Source organism: Lichenostomus cassidix, chromosome 18 (assembly GCF_008360975.1).
Source record: "Lichenostomus cassidix isolate B80296 chromosome 18, HeHo_3.0, whole genome shotgun sequence".
In the NCBI taxonomy this organism is placed as follows: Eukaryota; Metazoa; Chordata; class Aves; order Passeriformes; family Meliphagidae; genus Lichenostomus; species Lichenostomus cassidix.
The window spans coordinates 10291259-10314918 of record NC_139498.1 but is presented as its reverse complement, the minus strand read 5'-3'; the positions used below and the strand labels follow the sequence as shown (position 1 = coordinate 10314918).

General features: G+C 49.4%; 1 protein-coding gene across 9 annotated transcripts in view; it reads left to right on the top strand.

The window, feature by feature from the left end:
• The window catches only part of SHISA6 (shisa family member 6), a 238561-nt gene that overhangs the window by 95178 nt on the left and 119723 nt on the right, over positions 1-23660 (top strand). The gene's annotated exons all lie outside the window — the stretch shown is intronic.

Sequence of the window (23660 nt, the reverse complement as noted above, 5' to 3'; positions counted from 1 at the left end):
CAGCAGTGTGAGAGTGTGTGTGGTGGGGCGGGATAAGGCATTTCAGCCCAAGCTGCTCTGGAAAAAGCTCTTTTCTGGGTTTCTGAGCTATCATGGGAAGCAAAGCTGTTGTCATTTCAAAGCAGGAAATTTGTGTTTCTGGATAGTGGAAGGAGAGAAAGGCTAATCCAGAAGTACTGATATGCAGGATGAGTTTTAGATGTAAACCAAAGCTCACAAGAGGTGTTCTGGCAAAGACCTTCATTCCCTGGATAAAGGAAGCAGCCAGTTAAAAATCCCCACAATTCTATGACCCTTTTTTACCTGACAGTAGGGAAAATGGGACCATAATGCTGTTTTCAACTAGAACATAATTCCAAAATAGGTAACAATAAAAAGAAAGAAAGAAAATGTAAAACACTCATTAATCTAAAACCAGGTTCATGAAGGACTGACTCCAGCCCTTTCCTGGGGGCACTGACACTGCCAGGACAAGGCCAGGTTGGATGGGGCTTGGAACAACCTGGGATAGTGGGAGGTGACCCTGCCCATGGCAGGGGTGGAAATGGATGGGATTTAAAGTCCCTTCTAACCCAAACTCTTCTGGGATTCCATGATTCTATGATGTCACCTCCATCCAAGCTCTCCATGCCATCCCTTCCCTGGTGTTGGCTCCTGGGTTCCTCCTGTGCAGCAGAAGCTGTTTTCCCTCTGGAAGCATCACAGGATTGATGGAAGCACTTCCCCTACCCCTCCTCTCCACCCTTCTCCCCCTTGGACTTCAGAGCTCCCCACAAACCCCTGCTGCCTGTGCTGGGTGCAACGAGGGACAGTGTCACCTCCACTGGGTGACAATCCCAATACCTGAGTGGTTCTTGGTTCCCCAGCCAGGCAGGATGAGTGGGAATTCTCTTTCCAGCACTCAAAGGAATTATTTCAAGTGAAGGAGGCAAACCCAAGGTTTTTTATGGTGGAGGTTTTGGTTGGGGTGTGGTCGAGGTTCTTGATTCACGTTCAGATCAGTTACTGTAACTACTGGAGTAAAGAATGCGGGAGCTGGAAGGAAACAGGGTTAAGCCAAATAATCAGCTTGCCTGGGGTGGGAATGGCCTGGATCCTGCTGCACACGAGGCTGGAAGCTGCAGCACCATCCTGGCCGTGGGTGTGTGTGGCATTAGCAGGAACAGTGGCACAGACACTGCGCAGGAAGGCGCCTGCACGTGTCAGCTCATTCCTGCCGTGTTTTCATTTCCCTGCCTTTCTCTCTTTACCAGGAACAAGGAAAAAATATCCTTGAGGCCCTTTTGAAAGAGTCTCATGCATCCGAGTGATGCTTTAACAGCAGCCTCAAGGGCATGTTTAGAGGTCAAGTATGGCCAAAGCATTTCCAGGGTCCAGCACAGGAAGGAGCTGGAGCTGCTGGAGAGTCCAGAGGAGGCACCAGGATGATCCGAGGGCTGGAGCAGCTCTGCTGGGAGGGAAGGCTAGGAGAATTGGAATTGTTCATCCTGGAGAGGAGAAGCTTTGGGGTGACCTAACTGTGGCCTTGCAGGACCTGAAGGAGCTGCAAGAAACATGGAGAGAGACTCTTTACAGGGGATGGAGGGACAGGACACAGGGAATGGCTTCCCACTGCCAGAGGGCAAGGAAAGATGGGATATTGGGAAAAAATCCTTCCCTTTGAGGAAGGGCAGGCCTGGCACAGTGTGCCCAGAGAAGCTGTGGCTGCCCCTGGATCCCTGGCAGTGTCCAAGGCCAGGTTGGACATTAGGGCTTGGAGCAGCCTGAGATAGTGGAAGGTGTCCCTGCCATGGCAGGGGGTGGGAGGGCTGGGATGAGATGGGGTTTAAGGTCCCTCCCAACCCAGCCCTGCAATTTCATGATTCTGTGGTTCTCTTATCTTTGGGATGTGTTGGAAGTGACCTGGAAAGAAATCCCACAGGGACAGGAACAGCTGCCTCCATCCATCCATCCATCCATCCATCCATCCATCCATCCATCCATCCTGCCTGGCCTAGGAATGATAAATTATGGCAGGTATTGGACAAATCCCAAATCTCAGGGTGGAAACACCCCTGTGGGGTTTGCTGGAGGACCTGGTGTGTTTGAGGCACCAATGGATATCCTACAAGGTCCTGGGTTGGAGAGCTCCTGGGAGAGGATGAATTTTGGTTCCTGGGAGAGGATGGATTCAGGTTCCTGTGATAGGATAGATTCAAGGTCCTGGGAGAGGATTCAGGCTCTGGATTCAGGCTCTGCAATGGCTCCCCACAGCCCTGCAGCCCATGAAGGGTTTGTTAAGGTTTTTTTTCCTGTTCCTCACAGCCATTCTCAGAGCAATGCTTGGCATTCTTAGAACTGCTCTTAAACCATTACCATATTTATAAGTAATGCCCTAATTTGAAGGGATATCGAGTTCTTTTGGATGTAAGTAGTTATTAATTACAATGCAACAGGAAAATTCATTAGGGAATAGAATCAAACTTTCAATTAATGTCATTTTTATCCGGGAACATTAGATGAGCTGCTTTTTTTTCCCTTGCCTTTAACAAGGATCTGGAAACATTTGCTAATTTCCAACTATTATAGTTCCTTCTATGAAATAATGTGAGCTCTCATTTGCATATAAGAAAACATTTTCTGTATTCACTGTGACTCTGAGCTGCCCTATTTATATCAGGAAATTGAGCTGAAGACTCCCTGTGCATTTCAAGGCGAGGCTTTTCTCCTGCAGAAGAGCAGAACATTTTTCCAGGCCCACTGTGAACTCAGGGCATTATTTTGGGGCGCTCTGACCCTGGGATCTGCATGAAGCTTAGCAGAGGGGTTGAGCAGCAGCTCGGGGGGTCTCTTGCTGACCTTTCCACAAACATTTCCCTTGGTCTCTTTTTGAAGTGCTCTCTGTGCTTCTTGTTCCAAATCTTCTACTTTCAATTTCGTTTTCAGTCTCAAAGCCAAACATGTTTGATACAACAAAGAGCCTTCAGGTATCAGGTGTGAATTCCTTATCACCTCAAATGGAACAAATCAGCCACCTCCAGGCTCCTTTGGCAGGGAACTTATTTTGCTTTCTGATCTGTGAAAATTTTCAGGTTCAGGTTTGGTTTTGTTCTGCTGTTTCTGTATCTAAGAGTTGATTCCACAACATCCCCACCTGCAAGTCCACCGAAAATGGATCTCTAGTGCAGAGCACTGACCCTGTGCTATTCCATGTCCATCCATGTTCTGAATGGTTGATTTTGGTTATATCTGTATTCTTCTGCTGAATCCTGAACAGCCACAGGAGAAAGAAATAAAGCTTGCAAAGGCTCTCTTTGCTCCCTCCTTGAGAGGCTCTGATCCACATCTTTTGTCTCCCAGGTTTCCATGTTTTTGTTGTTGCTGCACACATCAGATAAATCAGCTGCATAAAAGAAATAATAAAAGCAGCAATAGCAGTAATTACCATTGCATTTATGATCGAAATGCTGAGGGCAGGACAAGGCAGATAGTCCCCTGTCAGGAATCAGGAAATCTCTGGAGCTGGGGATTGCAGCAGTGGGGAAATCAGGAGTCCTGGTGCTCACTGTGACCAGGGGTTCCTTCAGTCCTGCTTCACTGAACAGCCCTGAGGAGCCCAAAGCTGAAACTGTGGGAAAAGGTCTTTCATTGAATCATGGAATCACTGAATGGTTGGGCTGGAAGAGACCTCAAAGCTCATCCCATCCCATCCCATCCCACCCCTGCCATGCCCAGGGACACCTTCCACTATCCCAGGCTGCTCCAAGCCCCAATGTCCAACCTGGCCTTGGACACTGCCAGGGATCCAGGGGCAGCCACAGCTTCTCTGGGCACCCTGTGCCAGGGCCTGCCCACCCTCACAGGGAGCAATTTCTTCCCAACATCCCATCTAGCCCTGCCCTCTGGCAGAGGGAAGCCATTTCTGCAAAACTGTTTTAATGGGATAAAATATCAATGGTCATGAAAAAGTCTGTTAGATTGGGATAGAAGGGAGGGAACTGTTAATAAAACGGGTGAAAATGTTTTGTTTTGCAGATTTGAATTTCAGTTTTTCCGTTGGAAATGTGCTTCCATTTGAAATGCTTCCATCTCAACTTAATTTCAAATTTTAAAGCAGAAAAAACCACCACTTTCATTTGATCCCAGACAGCTTTGTTTTGATTTTGTATTCCAAAGAAAAGTTTCAGATCCTTCCAAAATAACTTTATTGTTAATTTTGTCCTGAGCTTTTTCCACTGATAAAAAAACCTCACAGTTCAAAAATCCCTCTTCACTTGCCCCATTATCTCGTGAGGACAGGAACCCCAGGGCATGGGATAAATGAGAACAAAAAGAGGCTTTAGGTAAGGCTCCTGTTGGAGAGCAGGGAGAAGGATTTCTCAGAGAAGCCCCTTTTTGATAAAACCTTTTGATACCTAAGCCCTGAGTTCAGCTGTCAGAGCCATTCCCCTTTCCCACTGAGGGCATTAAAATGAGCTTGCAAAGGCTTTGCAGCCCCAGAACGGCTCTGACCTTGGCAAAGTGTCCCTGAGCCAGGGAACAGCAAGGGAAATGTCAGGGAGGAAATGTCCTGTCAGCCTCTGAGGAAGGAGATTCCCGAGGGATGGATGGGAACTGTGGGCACCCCAAAATCCATCTCCCCAAAATCCATCTCCCCAAAATCCATCTCCCCAAAATCCATCTCTCTAAAATTCAGCTCCCCAAAACCCAGCTCCCCTGGGATAGGGTGAGGCTGCAGCATCCCAAAATCTCTGGGAGCTGTGCAGGACTCCCAGCATGACCTGGGCAGCTCCTTGCTCTCCCCACGCCTTTCTCTTGCCCTTCAGCTTCGCTCCAGTCACTTCTCCTCTCCCTGTGCCAGCCTGTTCCAGGCTTTTGTTCCTTTGTTGGATGGAAACTTCCTTCAGTTTTCCACTCGCAATTTATTCATGGCTAGTGCCTACTTTTTGTTCTTGTGCCAAGTTTGTCTGTTAGATCTTCTCCCTCCCCAGCACTTTCCCTGCCCACATTTATTTATAGAAAGCAATCTTTTCCTTTTTTTTTTTCCTTCTTTCTCTTCTTCTTCTTAATTTTTTTCCCCCACAGAACCCTTTAAGCTCTTCCTTACTGTAGCAAAGCCTGGCTTTGGGGCAGTTGTCCAGCCTTTTAGAGCTGTGCTCCTCAGCTCTGCCTGCACTTGGATGTTCCTTGGGGCGAGCAGGAGTTGTCAGCAGCTTGTTTTTCTCGGCGAGCCTCAGCAGAGCCTCTCAGCTGTCTCTGAGCCCTGTGTTTTTCTTGTCAGTGTAATGTGCTTAGTAACAACACCTACCACTTTCCCATGTCACACTCTGCACTCCTCCGTCAGCCACGCCGTGAGTGGCACGGCAACACAAAGAAATTGCATTTAACCAGCAAGGGGAAGTGTTGCTTTCTTCAATAACCTCTGCCTCCTCCAGGTACCTCTGCAGGTCACAGGATTGTAGTGCTTGGGTGACTCACAGCTCTCCCACCTGGCAATTATTAGCTCAAAACAATTACTGAAGGCTTAAACAAACTTTTTTTTGCCGTGCAGGAGCCTCAGTGACATCTTGCCAGTGAGGGTAGGTCTGCTGGAGTCACTGCTGCTTGGTAAAATTGCTGTGGCTTGAAGTGACAAAAGTATAAATAGAGATTTTAATATAACTCCGTAATACATCACTGATATTTTACAGACGAGGAGGGATAAGGTATTGTGATAATATAATAACAGTTCCTGGGAAAAGTGTATTTTTGGATGAAAAGTGAGAAAAAAAAAAAAGGCGTTTTGAGAATTAAAAAATGTTTCAAGTTTTCAAAACACGAAACCCAACAGGAGGATATTTCAAAAGGAATTTAGTTGTTCAAGGGAAATGTTTGCTCCTTTTGAAAAGATTATTTCCCTTCCAAAACTGGTATGGGCAGCCCTGTCCAGCTGGTTGTGGCTGAAAGCAAAACCCAAGGAGGTTCAGGAAGGGGAGCTGGGCTGTTCCTGAGCATAGCACAGCCTGGAAGTGTTCCTGTTTCGAGCTGGCTGTGGGAATATTCCCATTTTTATGGTAAACCTGCATCTGCTGGGTACCAAGCTGGAGCTCCACCTCTGGAGCATTCCTGTCTTTTGTGCTCTCAGCTTGGCACTCCTGGGATGTGGATCATCTTCTCCTGGAGCTGGAAAGCTCAAGGGTCTTGCAGCTTTTGGGTTTTTTCCCTAGAAATGCAGGTCTGGGGAGAGTTTGGGAAACTGGGAGCCAAACTGACCTTGAAAAGCTGGGAAGTGGCAGCACTGTGGCCAGAGGGAGGTCCAGAGTGTCTTCCCTAAATTCATGCAGGGACTCCAAGGAAGCGCTGAGAGCTCCCAGCTCTCTCCTTGCCATGAATCCAGACAGGACAGGCTGGTGTTCCCTGGGATGGGGAACAGGGAATAGAGGCACAGGCTCCATCCAGTGAGGAGGTGCTCACTCCAGGGCTCAGGAATGTCTTCTGGCACAAAACCTGGACAGCCAAGGAAGCCTTTCCATGACTCCAGGATGGGCCAGCAGTGCAGGATGCAAAATGGCACCCAGATAATCAGCCCTAATCACTGCTTACCTGAAAATGGCTGGTTGTGTCAAATGGGAGGGGAAATGTAGCATCTTCCTTAAGCCAGATGAGTACTGGGAGATGTTAGCACAGAGATTTTAATACTCAACTAATTTAAAAAAAAGCCATCTCTCCCACTCCCGGGGGATTTGATTCCTTTTTTTCTGAAGGCTGGAGGTATCACAGCATTTTCAGATGATGTAATTAACCTGACCTATTTGGTGGCTCCATATTAATGTTTCTTTGTGATGGATTTACAACAAAGCCTCATTATTAAAGACTTCAGAACGAGATTTATCATCATCTTGTTTCTCCCCATCCATTATTTCCCTCTCCTCAGCTGGAATTGAGTCAGGACCCCTGGGCACTTTTCCCGTGGCTGCTCTGGAGGAGCCTGCCTGGCCTGACCTCCTTGCTTTGCCATTTCCTGCCCTGCAAAGTGGGTGCAGAGCTGGGAGCACTCCAGAGTTGCACCAGGCTTACGTAATGGAGCACAAAGAGCCGGAGCGAGCGAAGGGCCGGGAATTCTGCAGCTGCTACAGATTGTTATTCATGGGCATCTTTCTTCTGGCAGCTCCAATCCCAAACCCACAGCTCCCACTGCCTGCAGTTCACTGGAACATTTTCAAAGGCACCACGTCGGGCTGGCACCCGGGAGGCTCTGAGGGCAGCGAGAGGTTGTTCATTAATCCCCATTTGTATCGGTGAGAAAAACCTGCCAAATCCCCGAGCTGAGCGCTGCTTTCAGCTGTAAGGGGTTTTTTTGGACTACAATAGGTTTAGAGAGAATTCTGTATCAGAATCAGAGCATAACATTCAAACTTTTTTTTTCCTCCTCTAGAACAAACTGTTACAGAGGGAACTGCAGACAGATTTCTATACCTGACTTCACTTCAAAGGGTAGAACTCAGCCCAAACCCCACGGCAGACTTGGTTTCATTGATTGCCAAGGGCAAAACATTCTTAATGCATTGGTATTAAATAAACAGATGGGAAACTAACCCGAGATTTAAATTTCTGTTGAGATAATGTCGAAAGTTTATTGACCCAAGGGTGCTGGTGATTGAGTTACCGTTCCACATCAATGGCTGTGGCCAGGCCTTTTGTAGGACGCTGAAGAATGGGCTCAATATTTTGATGCCTCAATTGGAAGTAAATGCTAAGACCTAACAGCAAATGTGCTTTATTTGTTCCACTGGGAACCTGGGTTTGGATGCAGATTTAGATCCAGTTAAGCCCCTGGTTCGCTCCAGCACAGGGTTCAGCCATGAGGACAGGGCAGGGAATGTTCCAGGTGGTGCCAAGGACCAAATTCCAGTCTTTCTGAGCCCAGGGAGGAGGGATGCTGAACAGGGCAAAGGGTGCCACACAAAACTCCAGTTGAACAAGCAGAAATTGTTCTCAGAGTCTGGCTGGGTCCTTCCTGGCAGCAGCATCTCTCTGCTGGACAAAGCTGTCCTTCCAGGGCAGAGCTGTCCCTCTGTGTTATGCCTGTGGAATGGGAACTCTTCCTGTCACTGGACACAGGAGATTTATTGAAGAGATGAGGAGGCCCTGGAACACCATAACTGCAGTAATTAATTGGCCACTGCTGTAAAGCGCAGCAGCAACATTTTGAGAGACATTATCTGCTGTCCTGCTTGGATTAAGAATTCATAAGGGCAGAAATCATTCTCGGGCTTTGTTTTGCTTTAAGTTATACTCTATACAAATTATCTGAGGAGAGAGGCTGATTAATGGCAGAGAAAGAGTGAGCTCAGAAGACAATCTATCTCTTCTCTATCTCATCTCTCCCACTTTCCAGCCTGCAGGACAGCGCAGTGAGAGCGAAGCAAACGCTCCAGCTCCTGCCTGGGGCTCCTTTCCTGTTTCCTGTGTCTCACTGGAGTTGCAATAAATACAGATTTCTGTAAGAAGCTGTCAGAGCTGAGGCCAGAGGACACAAACTGTCACCCCCAGCACCATCTCTATTGTGCTCAGTGCTTGTACCACGGCAGGAGTCTGCTGTGCCATGTCCTGATCACCTGGCACCTGCTCCAGGTACCCACTGGATTTCGAGCACTGAGAGGGATGTGATTGCCTTGTCTGTATCCTGCAAACCATTATATAACTGGGTTTTATGTCACATGCCCCACCTTTAGGATTTCAGGTGCTATCCCAGCGTTCCAAGTGTGGTGATGGTGATAGTGGCTGGAGTGAGCTGGAGCAGTGATGGGACAGAGATGGCATGAGGGTGACACAGGCATTTTCCAGAATAATTAGATCCATTATTTCAGTATTTCCAAGGCCACACGTGTCTTCCCAGCTTTGTTGGACCAGGCTGTGCTCAGCATCTCCCACACAGCTCAAGTGCAGCTTCATACAAATGTCACCTGCACCTTCCCAAGCCCCTCCTGGTCGTCCCCAGAGGGAGGCAGCAGGATCAGATGTGCCCAGAGCCTTGCCCAGGCTCACACTGCAGCCCAAGGCCCTCTCTGGTGCAGATCCTTGCCTTCCAAAGGCTGTGCCATGCTGCAGTCTCACTTGGACCAGCACATGTCTGGAATTTGGAGCAGTGGCTCCCAGGCCAGCTGCTGAGCCCAAGGCAGAAGGAGCTGAGGCTTTTACCAAACCTGTTTCTGGTCCCCTGCTCCCAGTGCTGTTGGAAGTGTCCTCCAAGCAGCAGGGAAATTGCTGGGATGAGCCCTGGACAACTCTCAGGGTCCTTCTCCAGCCTGCAGGGAGCCAGTGAGCAAATCAATGAAGTGCTCTGCCCTGGGGTCAGCCTGGAGCCTCAGCCTGGCACTGCAGGGCTTGGTTTGGAGAGAGGGATGAGCCACAGTACCCTGGAGCAGGGAGAGCTTTGGGGTATGGAAAGGAGCCCCCAGGCCATGCTGGAATGCTTCCCAAGGCCTTTGGCATGGCCAGAGGGAACAGGAAGTTAAAACCTGTCCCAAAGCATCCTGCAGCTTGGCAGGGAAGGACAACATGTTCTGTGGGTCATCTCCAGTGACCCAGCTGGAGCACTGAGTGGAGATCTCCCATCCCAGCAGATGTCCCTGCTCGTCCTGCTCCTGCCTGGCCTGCTTTGCCTGCTGAGGATCAGCAGGACCACAGAGCCCCTGTGCTCTGCTCTGGCTGCACAATGAGCTACAGACAATGAACTCCAGTTCAATTAAGCTCAGAAAATGAGCTTTTCAGTGGAACAGAGCAAAGCTGCAGGGACTGCAATTAGACCAGGCCAAAAGTGTCAAGGGAAGGGGCAGGCTGAACTTAAAATGTGCAGAACTTGAAATGAAATCACAACATTCCAGAGCTGCCACGAGGATCAGAGCTGCAGCCTCTGACCCACAAAGCACAAAGGCATTTTGCCACCATTCCAGGTACCTGGAGAACTGGGATTGGGGATATCAGTATGCAGGAAGGAATCAAAGCAATGAATCTGCTAACAAATGAGAATTGCAAGAATAATTGATTCTGAAGGAGGAGCACAGCAAACAAAGCCCAACAAATTTCTTTCTGCAGAACACTCTTACTTCCAAAACCACCATTTGGAAACACCATTTCATAAAAAAAGGGGGAGAGGAGAGTGGGATGTGACCTCAGCTAAGACCTTGACTTTGTATCTGTAGAGGAGCTGGCAAAAATTCCATGAGATTCTTCCCTGTGAGGATGTCAGGCCCTGGCACAGAGTGCCCAGAGAAGCTGTGCTGCCCCTGGATCCCTGGCAGTGTCCAAGGCCAGGCTGGACATTGGGGCTTGGAGCAGCCTGGGACAGTGGAAGGTGTCCCTGCCATGGCAGGGGTGGAATGAGAGTTTTAATGTCCCTTCCAACCCAAACCATTCTGGGATTCTGTGACTTGGGGGCAGAATGTGGGGTGTGGGTTTTGAGAGATTGAGGTGGAAAAACAGCAGGAGAAGGAGGCGAAGGAGGTGGAGGGAGCTGCAGACCTGCAACCACCCTGAGATGGAGAAGGGCCAAAGTTGCAGTGCAGACAGCAAGAGAATCTTGAGGAAGGTCAGAAAATGATGGAGGGGAGAGAGAAAGCAGGAGAGGATTCCAGAAACAGAGCCAGTGGGTCAGGCCATGTTTACTGCAAAGGGTGACAGTTGGCCTGCAGACACTGAGAACAGGGCAGAAGGGTCTGTGGGGCTGTAAAGGTCACAACCTCCAAACCTCCAGACGGGGAAACTGAGGCTCTGCACACCCTGTAGGGCTCTGCCAAACCTCTGCCTTCCCAGTGCCCCCTGAACCCCACATTTGAAATGCTGCATCACCTCCAGCCTCGCGGGGAAAGGGCAGCTGATGTTCTCTACACAGTGTGGCTGAATTACCTAGAAACCAGAAAAATCTGATCTTTGCAGCTCAGAGGCAGCGACTGAATGACCACAAGGGAAGCCAGAGTCAGATATTAGCTCTCTGATTTAAAATTAAAACAATTGATCAATTGTCCTTGCTGGAATTAATAGCAAAACAAATAAGCCTGCAATATTAAACTGAAATTCATTGCCTGGATCTGGCCAGATCCAAATGTATGGGGTCTCTCAGGACAATCCTGGATATTTATTATGGCTGAATGAATTGCATTTTCGTACATAAAATGCAGATATTGGGCAATTTTTAAAGTAAAGGTCATTCTGAAAAGAATGGGATTTTTTTGATTTATTTTTTGTGAAGTGTGTGAATCTGGAGTTTCCGGAGCTGGTCAAGCAAATGGCATATACAGGAATGGCAGTAATGTCTGGAGGGAAGGAGATGGAATTTCAGGCATTTTTATATTGCAATTAAAGCAACTGCAGCTTCTGTGCTCTGGGGGGCAGAGGGGCTCTGGTGTTGGGGGTGATCAGCACCTCATGGGCTTGGCTGAGCCTTGGAGGCAGAACTGATTGGGATTTGGGGTTGAATTGGGATTGAATTTCTCCTGCTGGTTCCTGAGTGGATCTGTGCTCTCTGGGGAGCTCGGGGTTACCTGGCTGAGCCCACATTCCAGTCACTGCCCATCCTCCCAGGATATTCCTTCCCAATATCCCATCCAACCTGCCCTCTGGCAGTGGGAAGCCATTCCCTGTGTCCTGTCCCTCCATCCCTTGGAAAACATGGATCTCACTGGGGAAATGGCACAAAAATGCCTTTGGAGTGACCAGCAATGGGAACTTCAGGGAAATGTTTGGGTTCAGTAAAATAAAAAGCAGCAGAAAGTCCCTGCAGAGCCTTTGAATGGAGTCAGATCAGGAGGAATTAATAGGCCAAGCCTGGCTTATTCAGGTGTCCCACCTTTGTCAATGCTGGGTGCAATTCCCTGCTGGATTTAACCCTTCCTTGGATCCTGCTGTGTCCTTCAAGCCTGGCTGTTGACCCCTGGTGTGCCCTGTGGTTCTTGCTGGCTGTCAGCACTCAGGAGATATCCCTGGATTGGCATTTCCTGGGCTGTGGGTGCAGAGCAGAGCTCCAGCAGGAGCTGAGTGCTGGGCTGGGCTGGGCTGGGCTGCCTGCCTGGAATCAGCTCCTCCTTCCAGTTGGGAGACTTTTGGTTTGTGTTTAACAATGTGTTTCATTGCAAATTCCATGTTTTTCTTTAAATGACAATTGAAAGATGTTTCATAATGAGTTAGCTCTGAATGAAAATACAAATGACTTCCCCTGAAGGACCTCGATATAAAACATTTCATCTGGAGTGGAGGGAATCGTTTATTTGCTTTTCTTTGCCTTAAACAGATCAGCAAAACGAGGATGAGTTAATAAAATGGTTTTGATTCTGCCATTTTTTTTAATAAAAAATTCAGGCATTTGCAAGATGCTGCAAATATCCCAGCTCCACTGCATTTAACAAAGACACTTCCTGAGGATTTTTAAATTCCAGATGCATTTCCTCCTTCCTGCTCCTCAACTCCACAACTCCAGTTCCTCTGCCACCTCTCAGAGCTCCTTCTTGGTGACTTGGAAGAGTTCCAGGGAGGAGCTTTCCCTGTGTGCTGTGGTGTAGGAAAAGTGGGTTTGCATGCAGGACAAGTTCCATTTGGAGCTGTACCCAGCAGGGAATTATGAGATGGGGCAGATGTGGGGCCAAGGTTCCCCTGGCTGATGTGCACTTCACTGCAGAGGGAGGAGGATCATCCTATACCAGTATGAATCAGGATTTCTCCTTAGCAGTGATGATTTTACACTTGTCCAATCCTTCCAGCCAGTAAGACTGGGAAAAAAATCCAGGGAGAGATTTTTGAAAAGCTCTTGCTTGGGGTTTTATATTGTTTGATCATCTGTAGGGAAGAGGAAACTCTGTGAAGGAACAGTTTTTAAAGGATGGTGAGGCATCAAATCTGTTAAGGGAATTCTGCTCATTCACTGTCCCATCTCCCCTGTGTTTTGAAGCTGGAGGGAGCTGCCAGAGCTGCCAGTGCCACCAGGCTGGGGACAACACAGCCACCACGGCACCAACGTGTCCAGGTTGTCACCTGACACCAGGTGAAGCTCCCACCTACACCCACCCCACTGCTCTGAGCATCTAAACCAGATTGTAAAGCCCCACAGGGGTGGGGGATTCATGGAAACAGAATCCCACACTGCTTTGGGTTGGAAGGGACAGTAAAGCTCATCCAGTGCCACACCTGCCATGGCAGGGACATCTCCCACTATCCCAGGCTGCTCCAGACTCCAATGTCCAACCTTTCCCACTGCTCTGCTCCAGTTGTGGTGGTCAAGTGCAGGGTTACCCACCAGGTGCCCTTGGAGAGAATCAATCATATAATTTGCATAATTGTCTTTTTTGGTTTTTCTCATTTCCTGATTATTCTTTCTGTTACCCTCATATTGCAGCACCTCCACCCCAGCCTCATCTCAAATAAAATGTTACTCTTTCCCCATTTGTGTCAGTTTTTCAACACATGCACCAAAATCTAGTATTTCTGGGACAGGTGTGAGTAGGCTGACCTTATATAATTTTACAAATATGGTTGTGCAGATCTTGTTGGTCTGGCTGACCTATGCTCTCCAAAAATCCCCCAAGACTCCCTGCAGGTTCCATGGCAAGCCTGGCCATTCCTTCTGTCACTCCCCCTTAAACATCCCTGGAATCCAACCATCCTTCACAGGACACCTCACCCAGCAGTGGCAGTGGCTGCCCTGGGACATGGTGGAGTCACCATCCCTGGACATTCAGAGCCCAAGTGGCTGTGGCTCTCCATGCTATGTTGCAGTGTCCATGGTGGGGTTGGTTGTGTCTTGGTGCTCTTTTCCAGCCCTGCAGATTCTGTGATTTTGCTCAGCTGTTTCCCAAGCCCTGTTCAGGTGATGTCAGCACAGCCCAGCCTGCAGCCCAACAGCTTCCCCTTGGGCTGGTGGAGCAGAGGGACAGCTGGTCAGGAAGCACACCAGGGACAAAGGCTTTCTGGCAGGTACTGAGCAGAATGTGAATAAAAACTCTGTGGTTGGAGCAGAAAGCAGCCTGGCACCTTCCTGTGGTGCTTTGAGGTCATCCTTAGGTGTTTAACAGGCACTTCAGACCAGGGGACACCTCTTCCAACCAGGACACAGTGCAGGACCTTGTCCCTGCTGGAACGTGGGACACCTGGCATCCCTGGGGCTGTGGGGAAGGCTGAAGATGCCACACCTTGCAGTGACCTTGGGAAGGAGAAATAATTAGAAAGAACTGTCCTTCTAGCCCAGAGGCCCCAAGTGCTGCTGGGGAGGACACCCCATGCTGGGAGCCCTGAGAGCTGTGAGCAATGATTGCTCTTCAGTTCAAAGTGCACACCCAGCGCCTCAGGGGAGCACATGAAATATTCAATCCAACACTTCAAAGCTCCTTCCTGTGCTCCTTGCAGAAAGCTCAGCAGCATCATCAGCCTGTCCTCGAGCCACCAGGGCTGGGAGAGCTGTGCTGGGAGCTGACTCTTCCCAGCCCTGCAGCTGGAGCTGTGCTGGATCAGCATTTCCAGGCACTGCCGGGAGCCACAGGGACCACAGGGACTCCTCAGTGTGAAATCTTGCATTCAGACTCTCCTTACCACTCTGCAGCAGTGCTGGGCTTCTGCTGGAGTGAGGGTGCTGCTCTGGAAGGATATCTTATAAATATTCCTGCAGAATAGACTGGAGAGGGAGTTTGGATCAGAGCCTGAGGGACAGGGCAAAGGGGAGCATCTTTGGGCTGAAGGAGGGTAGATTTAGATTGGGTGTTAGGAAGGAATTCCTCCCTGTGAGGGTGGGCAGGCCCTGGCACAGGGTGCCCAGAGAAGCTGTGGCTGCCCCTGGATCCCTGGAAGTGTCCAAGGCCAGGCTGGACAGAACTTGGGCTAGTGGAAGGTGTCCCTACCATGGCAGGGGATGGGACAGGATCATCTTTAGCATTCCTTCCAACCCAAACCATTCTGGGATTCTCTGATCTGGGTTTGCTTTAGAGCTTTCATCTGCTGGAGACCCAACACCATGCCCAGATTATTTACTCCTGCTGGGAGTCTCCTTCACTTGTGTGCATTTGCACCACACTTGTGGGAACACATCTGGTCCCAGGTTCAGCTCCTCCTCATGGGCAGCCTTTTCCTATTTGACAAAAGCACATCCCCATTCCCAAGCTCTCCTCGCTGTAGGAGTCTGTGGATTCCGTTTGTCTCATAGCAAATCTTATTTTTTGATAAATTCAATGATTCAGCTCCCATTTTTCACCTGAATTGTGAAATTCAAGTGAATTTCCCATGGCCCCCCAGACCATGAGCAGGCTGTGCTGCCCAGGACCCTTTGCCAAGGGAGGAACAGGGATGGAGCAGGAGATTGCTGCTTCTCCTCCCTGAGATTGCTGCTTCTCCTCCCTGCATCTTCCTGGCATTTCGAGAAGCTTTTCTGTTGTGCTCAAATCACTCTCCTAACCATCAATGAAACTCACAGGATATTTGGAGAATTTGTGTGATTTCTCATACGTAAGTTGAATTTATGAGAGGAAGAAACTATGATGGGGTATAAACTATTGAGGGAATGGATTTGTCTACTTAGAGCTATCTGGTTTCACTATAAATTGCCTAAATGGACAGCAAGGAGGTGTTATGCAGCACCTTTGGAATGATTTTTCCCTCTTCTGCTTTGGGACTTGTGTAAGCAAAATGCTGTTCCAAGGTGTAGGGAGGGGACATTAAATAAATAAAGCACCAATTGCCAAGCTCTGGAGATTGAAAGTGTTTACACAAAATAACTCAAAAGCTCTCCAGGGGCTGACTTACACAGCCTGGCAGAGCTGAGCTGGAGGAAACTCTGATATTCCAGAACACTCAGGGAACATTTTTTCAGGACAACTTGTGCTGATGGGCTTTAAACAAGGGTGTTTAAAGGCCAGTCCAGAGAATGTACCCCAAATCTGGCACCAAAATCCAGGTTGGATGGAGCTTGGAGCAGCCTGGGATAGTGGAAAGTGTTCCTGCTATGGCAGGAGGTGGGATGAGATGAGCTTTAAGGTCCCTTCCAACCCAAACCATTCTGAGATTCTGTGATTCCATGAAAGACCATCCCAGGAATTGCTGCACACACCTGGACACACCTGGGGAGTTTGAAATCACAGACAGGGCAGCATCACACTCAAAGATTTTGATGGGCAAAAGGACTTTGCTGCATTTTACATACACAGGACTCAGAATTCAGTGTATGAATTTAAACTTCTAGTTGTCCAAAATGACAAAATGGTAGAGAAAACCCTAGTAGAGAAAAAACTTAATTAATAAAACAATTTAAACTGTCCTAGAGAAGCTGTCTGATATGTACTCGTCATTCTTCTCCCAGGTAACACATGGAAACAGCCTCAATTTGCACCAGGGAAGGTTTACACTGGGTATGAGGACAAATTCCTTTACTGAAAGACTGCCCAGGGCAGTGGTGGAGTCCCCATCCCTGCAGGGATTTAAAACATGAGTGGATGTGGCACTGGGCACACAGTTGGTGGTGGCCTTGGCAGTGCTGGGGGAATGGCTGGACTTGATGAGCATGGAGCTCTTTTCCAGTCTTAATGAATTTGTGATTCTGGGATAAACCCAGACCAGTCTGAGATCAAAAGAAAGATTTTCACTGGTAATGGGAAGAAATGTATTTCCTGGCTTCTGGTCAGGAAGGTCTGAGAGGCCTCCCTTCAGCTCTTTTCTAGCAGTTTCTGTGCTCTCACTGGCAGGAAGACTCCAAATCCTGACTGTCTGCAGAGCTTGGGCTGGCAGTGCTGGTCCTGCCCAGCCCTGCTGGGATGAGCACACCCAGCCCTGCAGTTTTGGGCAGAGTAGGAAGCCCTGCAGGTCAGAGATCTGGGGTTTCTGGGAGGGTGCAGGAGCTGCAGCTTGGGAGGGATTGTCACAGGGTAAATAACAGATCAGCTCTGTCCATCCCTGGGGTGTCCTGGCTGCTTTTATCCTGTGGGCACCATGAGTTCATGTCCTACTCCCCCTTCCCTTGCTGCTGCTGAAGCCAAAGCTCTGAATTTGGTGTCACATGGAAAAAATCTAAGAAAAGAAAGAAAAAACCCAAGCTGAACTATTGCAGACTGAGTTTATCCAGCCTTCCTCAGGCAGCAGACATGGGACTGGCCTGAGGCAGAGGGAGAGTTTGGGCTGGATCAGTGAGGAAAGGTTTCATGGTGACAAACCAGCATCACTCCATAAAACTTGCACAACATCTGGCTCTGCTGCCCTGTTTGTTAGCCATGGGATGGGCTGTTCTGCACTTCTCTCTCACTGCAGCATCACCCTGAGCCCCCAACAGCTCCAGGGAGAGCTGTTCTGAGCACTGCCATGGATGGAGGAGATTTCAACAGGCTGCCTGTGCCCCAAATGCAATTGATGGATGAGCTGGGGTCTGCCTGTGCAGCCCAGCTGTAAAGTCTGGCTGACCTCCTGATGTCAGTGAGAACAATCCATCCAGCAAGGTTAAAGGACTGGATTTAGATTAATTCAAGAGCTTGTCCAATAAGATAAAGCAGTGTAGTGAAGGTAAATATTTGCAGCTTTATTTGCCGGGAGATTAATGTAATTGGTTTGGATTCCTTCACATCCTCCAGCCTCTTCATAAACACTGCACACTGTTAAATGCTGCAATAATGAAGGCATTTTGTCTTCATCATACTGGAGGGCAAGAGGCAGGGGAGAGCTATTCTTGCAAAATATTAGCCCAGTTTTGCACACCCCAGAGGATCTATTAATTTAGGTTAGAGTCTCTGCAAGGGCTGAGCTTGGTAAGCATGGGAAGCCTTCCACAACCCCACCTCCTCCTCCTCTGGGGCTTTTCTCCCCTTTCTTGCTTTTTTTAAAATATTTTTCCCATACAGCCAGTGCAGAACCTGGGCACAGAGTAACCCAGAGTGATCCAGTTTGTCTGGATTCTGTCCCCAGGGGCTGCCAAGTAGGGCTTGGACTGCTTGGAAAATTCCACAGCTCTGTTGTGTGGCATCACTGCTAGGAGAGATCCTGGATCTCAGCTGTCAGGTGATAAAGGGAGCAACTGATCTTAAGGAACTGGGAGATAAAAGGGGAGGGAGGGATTGATCCTAGTCCAGCCCCAGTAACCAAAGCCATTTCCCTCTGCTCCAGAAATGCGACAGGAGAACGTGGCTTTTCTGGCAGAATGTGAGGTTTAGGGACTGGATGTGCTCTGGTTTAGTTGTCACAGTGGGGTTTGGTCACAGCCTGGACTCAATGATCTTGGAGATCTTTTCCAACCTGAGTGATTCTGGGATTCTATTCCAGAACCTCAGCCTGGGAACAGAGACTCCTCTGGAGATCACCCAGTGCCACCCAGCTCAGTGCAGGTTCACCTCACCCTGATTGGCCAGGTCTGTGCCCAGATGGGTTTAGGATACAGCAAGAGAAAAGCTTTTCTGTGTTTAAATGGAATTTATATTGCAGTTCAGCTTTACATTCACTTTTCGGTGTCCTTTGAGCACTGATGAGAAGAGCCTGGTTCCATCTCTTTCCCTCACGTCCAGCCCTGCTGAGTCTCCACAGCCACAGGGATTTCTTTCTTTGGAAGAAAGAGGGAAGAAACTCAGGACAAGGCCCTCCCAGTTGCCTCTGATGCAGGTGGCAATGGAAATAGATTTCAGTTCTGTTCTTCAGAATGTTTGCCTCCCACCCATCCCCTGTGCTCCCTGCCTCTCCCCAGTCCAGGGGGCAGCTCAGCCACCAGCACAGGGAATCTGCACCAATCTGTGCAAAATCAACCCCAATCCAGTGAATCCACACACCAGGGATGGGAGCCTGCTGGTGTTTCCTCAGCCCTAATTACTCACTGCTTGTCCTTAAACCCATCCATTCAAGGGCTGTTTCTGTGCTCAGAGCCTGCTAAGGACTTTGGGGACTCTTTTAAAGATCCACTTGTCTGTCTCTCTGCTCTGTGATTTCCTCTCCAGCCTGCAGACATTCATTAGTCCTGTGCCTCATGGAATTCACACACAGTCCATGATTATTGTGATCAAAATGACACCAGCCACATCAGCCTGGACAGCAGCAACAACAATCCAGGGCCTGACGAGCTCCTAAAGCAATTCCCAGCCAGCTATTGATCAGGTGGTTCTGGCTCAGCTATTGAATAGCAAAAGCTGGTTATTGCAAGTATCTCATCATACATCATCCAGCAGCTCTCACCTGAGAAAGCAGAGTTATCCCTCTCATTTTCCTCTCTCCTGTGAGTGAAAGCCAAGTGCAGGGGATGTGGGGAGCTTGTGGGGCTGGAGGGGAGATGAGGAGTTTGTGGGGCTGGAGGGGATAGGGAGAGTCAGTGGGGCTGGAAGGGACACAGGGACCTTGTGGGGCTGGAGGGGATATGAGGAGTTTATGGGACTAGAGGGGATGTGGGGATCTTGTGGGGCTGGAGGGTTGTCTGACAAAAGACAGGGCTGTGGGACACCAGTGTAAACCCCAGCTGGGGAAGGTCTGGTGTCCACAGGGGTCACCACCATCTGCTGCCCTCCCCAACCTTTCCACAATCTCATTTCTGGAATAACATCCAGCTCTCCCACACTATAATTGAGTGGATTTTGTGTGCCCAAATTCCAGGCTGGTTAGGAGGCTGGAGCACTCAGAAGGACTTTTTTGCCTCAGTGATGCCTGGATGAGATGATTTAGTGACCAATCCAAAACCTGGGACAGACAACATTGTCCAAAGGGCACTTTGTCCCCTGCCTGTGCCCCTGTCCCTGCTGGGAGCAGGGCTGGGTGAGAGCTGTGGGGACAGACCTGGTGTGGAGCTGCTGTCTCTCAGCAGTGACTTCCAGCTCTAAAAGTCTCTACTCAGCCCACAAATGGGTGTCAAGACACAATCATCACATTACTATTTCTACAAGCTCCCTGTAGGTGACTCTTCCAACTGCAGTGTGGATCAAAAATATGCCAGAATGTGAACAGAAGGTAATTTTAGGTCTGTGATTTCTTTATGGGGATTATCATCAAATTTAGATCTGTTGCTGTCAGCACAAACCACCCACCCAGAGACCTGGTTTTCCTGAGTTATTGCAGACAGCATTTCCCTTTTTCTGAGCTCTCTGGATGCCCCACTTCCTACTAGCCCTGGTTTGCCTTGGTCAGGAAACTGCCATGGACCCATCCAGTCCCATGCAGCCCCACAACTCCCCTTGGACAGGAGAGACTCAGGAAAAAATGGAATTCTCCACTGGGAATTCTCTTTCCCATCTCCCCCTAGCCCCCTCACAAGGCACTGAGAGATTCCTACACCTGACATTGCACCTGGACTCTCATGTCATTGCTTGCCTGTCTGATCTGCTTTTCAATTCCCTGCACTTTTCTTGCCTTTCTTTAAATTTTCCCTTTCCACAGCAGTGAGTTTCACAGTTTAATCAGGCATTGCTTGAGAAAATGCTTCCTTCTGTGTTCTTTAAACTCCCAGCACTGATCCCTGCCTTGGGTGGCCTCTCACGCCTGCCTTTGACAAAGTGTGAATAATCTGTCTTCACTCCCTCCTCTGTCATTTACCATTTTAGAGCCCCTGCTCCTGCCTCCCCAGGGCAGGCCCATGCAGAGAACTTCTTGCAATGTAGCTTCCCAATCAGCCTCATAAATCACAACTTGGGAGCTGGAGAACATCCTCTGTTATGTGCTAATGCCACAGTGAGTCAGGGAACGGAGCTGGGGGGACACACAGAGTCAGGAGCTGGGCCTTGGAGCCATGGGGGTTTGGGACAGGGCTGGAAGGTTGGGCAGCAGCCCAGCCTGGGCCAGGGATGCAGCCTGGGGCTCCAGCTGTGGGTTTGTGCAGCACTGTCTGCTGGACATCAACATCTCCTGGCAATGGGATGGACTGGACTGGTGTGATTCCCACTGGAGTGAGTCAGGCATTGAGGAAAAGCCCTCCTGGTCAGGACAGCCCTTTAACAGGGCTGGTCCTGCTGCCCTGGGCACCTGAGCAGCACTGAGAGGGTCACATCCACCAAACCCTCGTGGCAATGAGTGCCAACATCTGCTCCCAGCATGCAGAGAGACTCTGGGTGTCCCCTGATATGAACAGGGGCTTTAATTAGGGGGTTAATTAGTTCTGCCCTGCCCACACTGCAGCCCACTGAGCACAGGAAGTGCAGCCCCTGTTGCCTGTCCCCTGCTGCTGGCAGGAAGGGACAGCCGTGGCTGAGGTGACAGTGCCACATCACAGAGGGGAGCGCTGGGTCAGTGCCAGCTGTGGAGAGAGCTGCAAGGGAGATTGCAGGGATCAGGCAGTGGAAGGTGGGGTTAACACCCTGAGGGACCCCTGGAATTCCAGTCAGCATCATTCCCTGTCCCTGCTGCATCCCGAGAGCAGCCAGCCCAGGATTCTCCAGGCTCGTCCTGGAGAAGCAGCCTGGACACTGCTGCTGGTGAGAAATGAGTGCTCAGGGAGGAGGGGCTTTGAGGAACCTCTAAAGCCTCTCTGTCTCTCTCTGCCTCATCCCGGGCAGCCTTTCATTGCATCAGTAATGACAGGGCTGGAGGAAGTCAGGTGAACAATTAGCAGTGCCATCTGCTAATTGCCCACCCAGAGTTTGCCCGTCTTCAAACACCATATTTCTGGCCACTTTGGGGAAAAACTCTTTTCCTTCCTCTCCACCGTATCCTCCTTGCTCTGTGTCTGTCCCAGAGGTACCTCAGCAGGTGGCTTGCCAGAGGGTGGCTTCCCTGGGGGACAGGGCTGTGATCTCAGGAGAAACATCTTCAAACTTCCCAAAAACCCAGGCAGAGGAAAATGTTTGGGCCACAAGGAGAAGGAAACACTGCAGGTGTGACTTAAAGTCATTTTCCAGGAGAGCCTTCATGCTTCAAAGGGCTGAGCCACACCAGCTCCAGCAAGGAGAGCAATGGAGAGAGCTGGGAGTCAATCTCTGGTCACACTGGGAGGATCTTCCAGGGGGTTCAACCAGCCCAAGAGGTGCTGAAGACACGGGAGGGGAAGAGATGAAGGAGACAGGGCTGCAAAAGCAGCCCCAGCTGTCAGTGTGCACATGGCCCTGGTGACACAAGGGCACAGAGCCCCAGGGGACATGGCCAGGGAGCTCCTGCTCAGCACAGCCCTGTGGGACATCCCAGGTGTCACCCACAGGGTGACAAATGCCCAAAACTCTGATGATGGACAGAGGGAAAGGCAAGGGAAGTGTCTGAATTTCCTTATCCAGTGCTGAGTCCTCAGAGCTGAAAGGAGACTGCAGTCACATATTGGGAAATGGTTCCTCTTCAAAGCTGGGAAAAGGAGGATCAGAGCAGGAGTGTTTGGGGAAACCTTGGTCACCTGGAGGTCAGCAGGGGTGGGAGAAGGGACTCCAGGAGGCTGGTGGAAGCAGCTCTGGCTGCAGTGTCCAGCCCAGTGTGGATGGCCAAGCCATGTGTCCTGCTGCCTGTGGGGCCTGGGGAGGTCACAGCCACAGCTGGGGCAAGGCAGCAGCTCCTGGAGGCCTTTCAGAGGGAGAAAGATGAGGAAATATTTCAAAAACTGGATGAGGAAATACATTTGGGAGCTTGTACCAAAGAGCACCATCAGACTTGACCTGCTGGCAGCAACCAAAGCATGGTGAGGTCCCAGGGCAGGAGATGAAACCTCCCATCTCCTTGTCCTGAGTTCCTTCTGCCCTAAATCCCTTCTAACAGTTTGCACTATTGCCATGTGTGGATTTGGCCATGAGACCCCTCCAGTGCTTCTTTCTGGCCATGGAGCTTCATTCTCTCCCCTTTTCTAACCCCAAACACTGTTTTCCCCATGCTTTCCTTCTCTAGGTTTTTCCTTCCCAAGCCAAAGCAGTTTTCAAATCACTCCATCCCCTGGGGTTGCTACTGGAAATCAGGAAGGTCCCCAAAATTTTCCTTTCTTATTGAAAGTCCTGCTTTCCCCCCAAGTGCTCTGTCACCCCCAGGGACTGTCCCTGCTCCCAGCACAGCCCTGAACTGGCTGTCCCTTGTCTTGTGCAGTATTCACACTCCTCCCTTGCCTGCAGCTGGAATGCCTGGGATTTAGCAGGAGATTCAGGAAATTTAATACAAGTAGCTTACAAAACATTGAATTCAGTCTCAGGGTTATTGTGGCTGAAGTCCCCTGAATCACAAAGTGGTGACACTTTCCTTTCTAAAGGAAAACCATCACGTGATCTACTTAGTAATGGCTTTATCATTCTTTAATTGCTGCTTTTGTTTTTAAAGAAAAAAAATAAGCATGCAAAGAAACCAAGAAAAGTATATATTTACATAAAATCAATTGAGAGCCATGAATGAAAGGAAATGAACCAATTTACCAGGCAGGAAAGGTTAAAGATGATTACATGGATTAAAATCTGTGCAATCTCTTTGCAGCACAACTCATTCTAGACCATGGCTACTGGAACAGAAATAGTCCTGTATTTTATATCACTAAAAGAAGGAGTTTTAATGCACTAGGTGGAGATGGTGGGAGCTGGCCAAGCTCTCCCATGGCAGACAGGAGACTTCTGTCACTGGGATCTTTGATCTTGGCATCTCACAGTTTTCCTGCATGGCATTCCTTCCTCCCTCCCTCTCATTTCTGTCTCCTCAGCAAAGCTCTCCCAGATTTCCCTCCTCAGTTTTGTCTCCCACTCAAGTCTTCAGTGCTCTCCCAGGCTGCTCTCAGTGGTGGCTCAAGAGCTTTTCCGTATTTCTCCTTGAATTCAAATCCCCATTTAAGAACT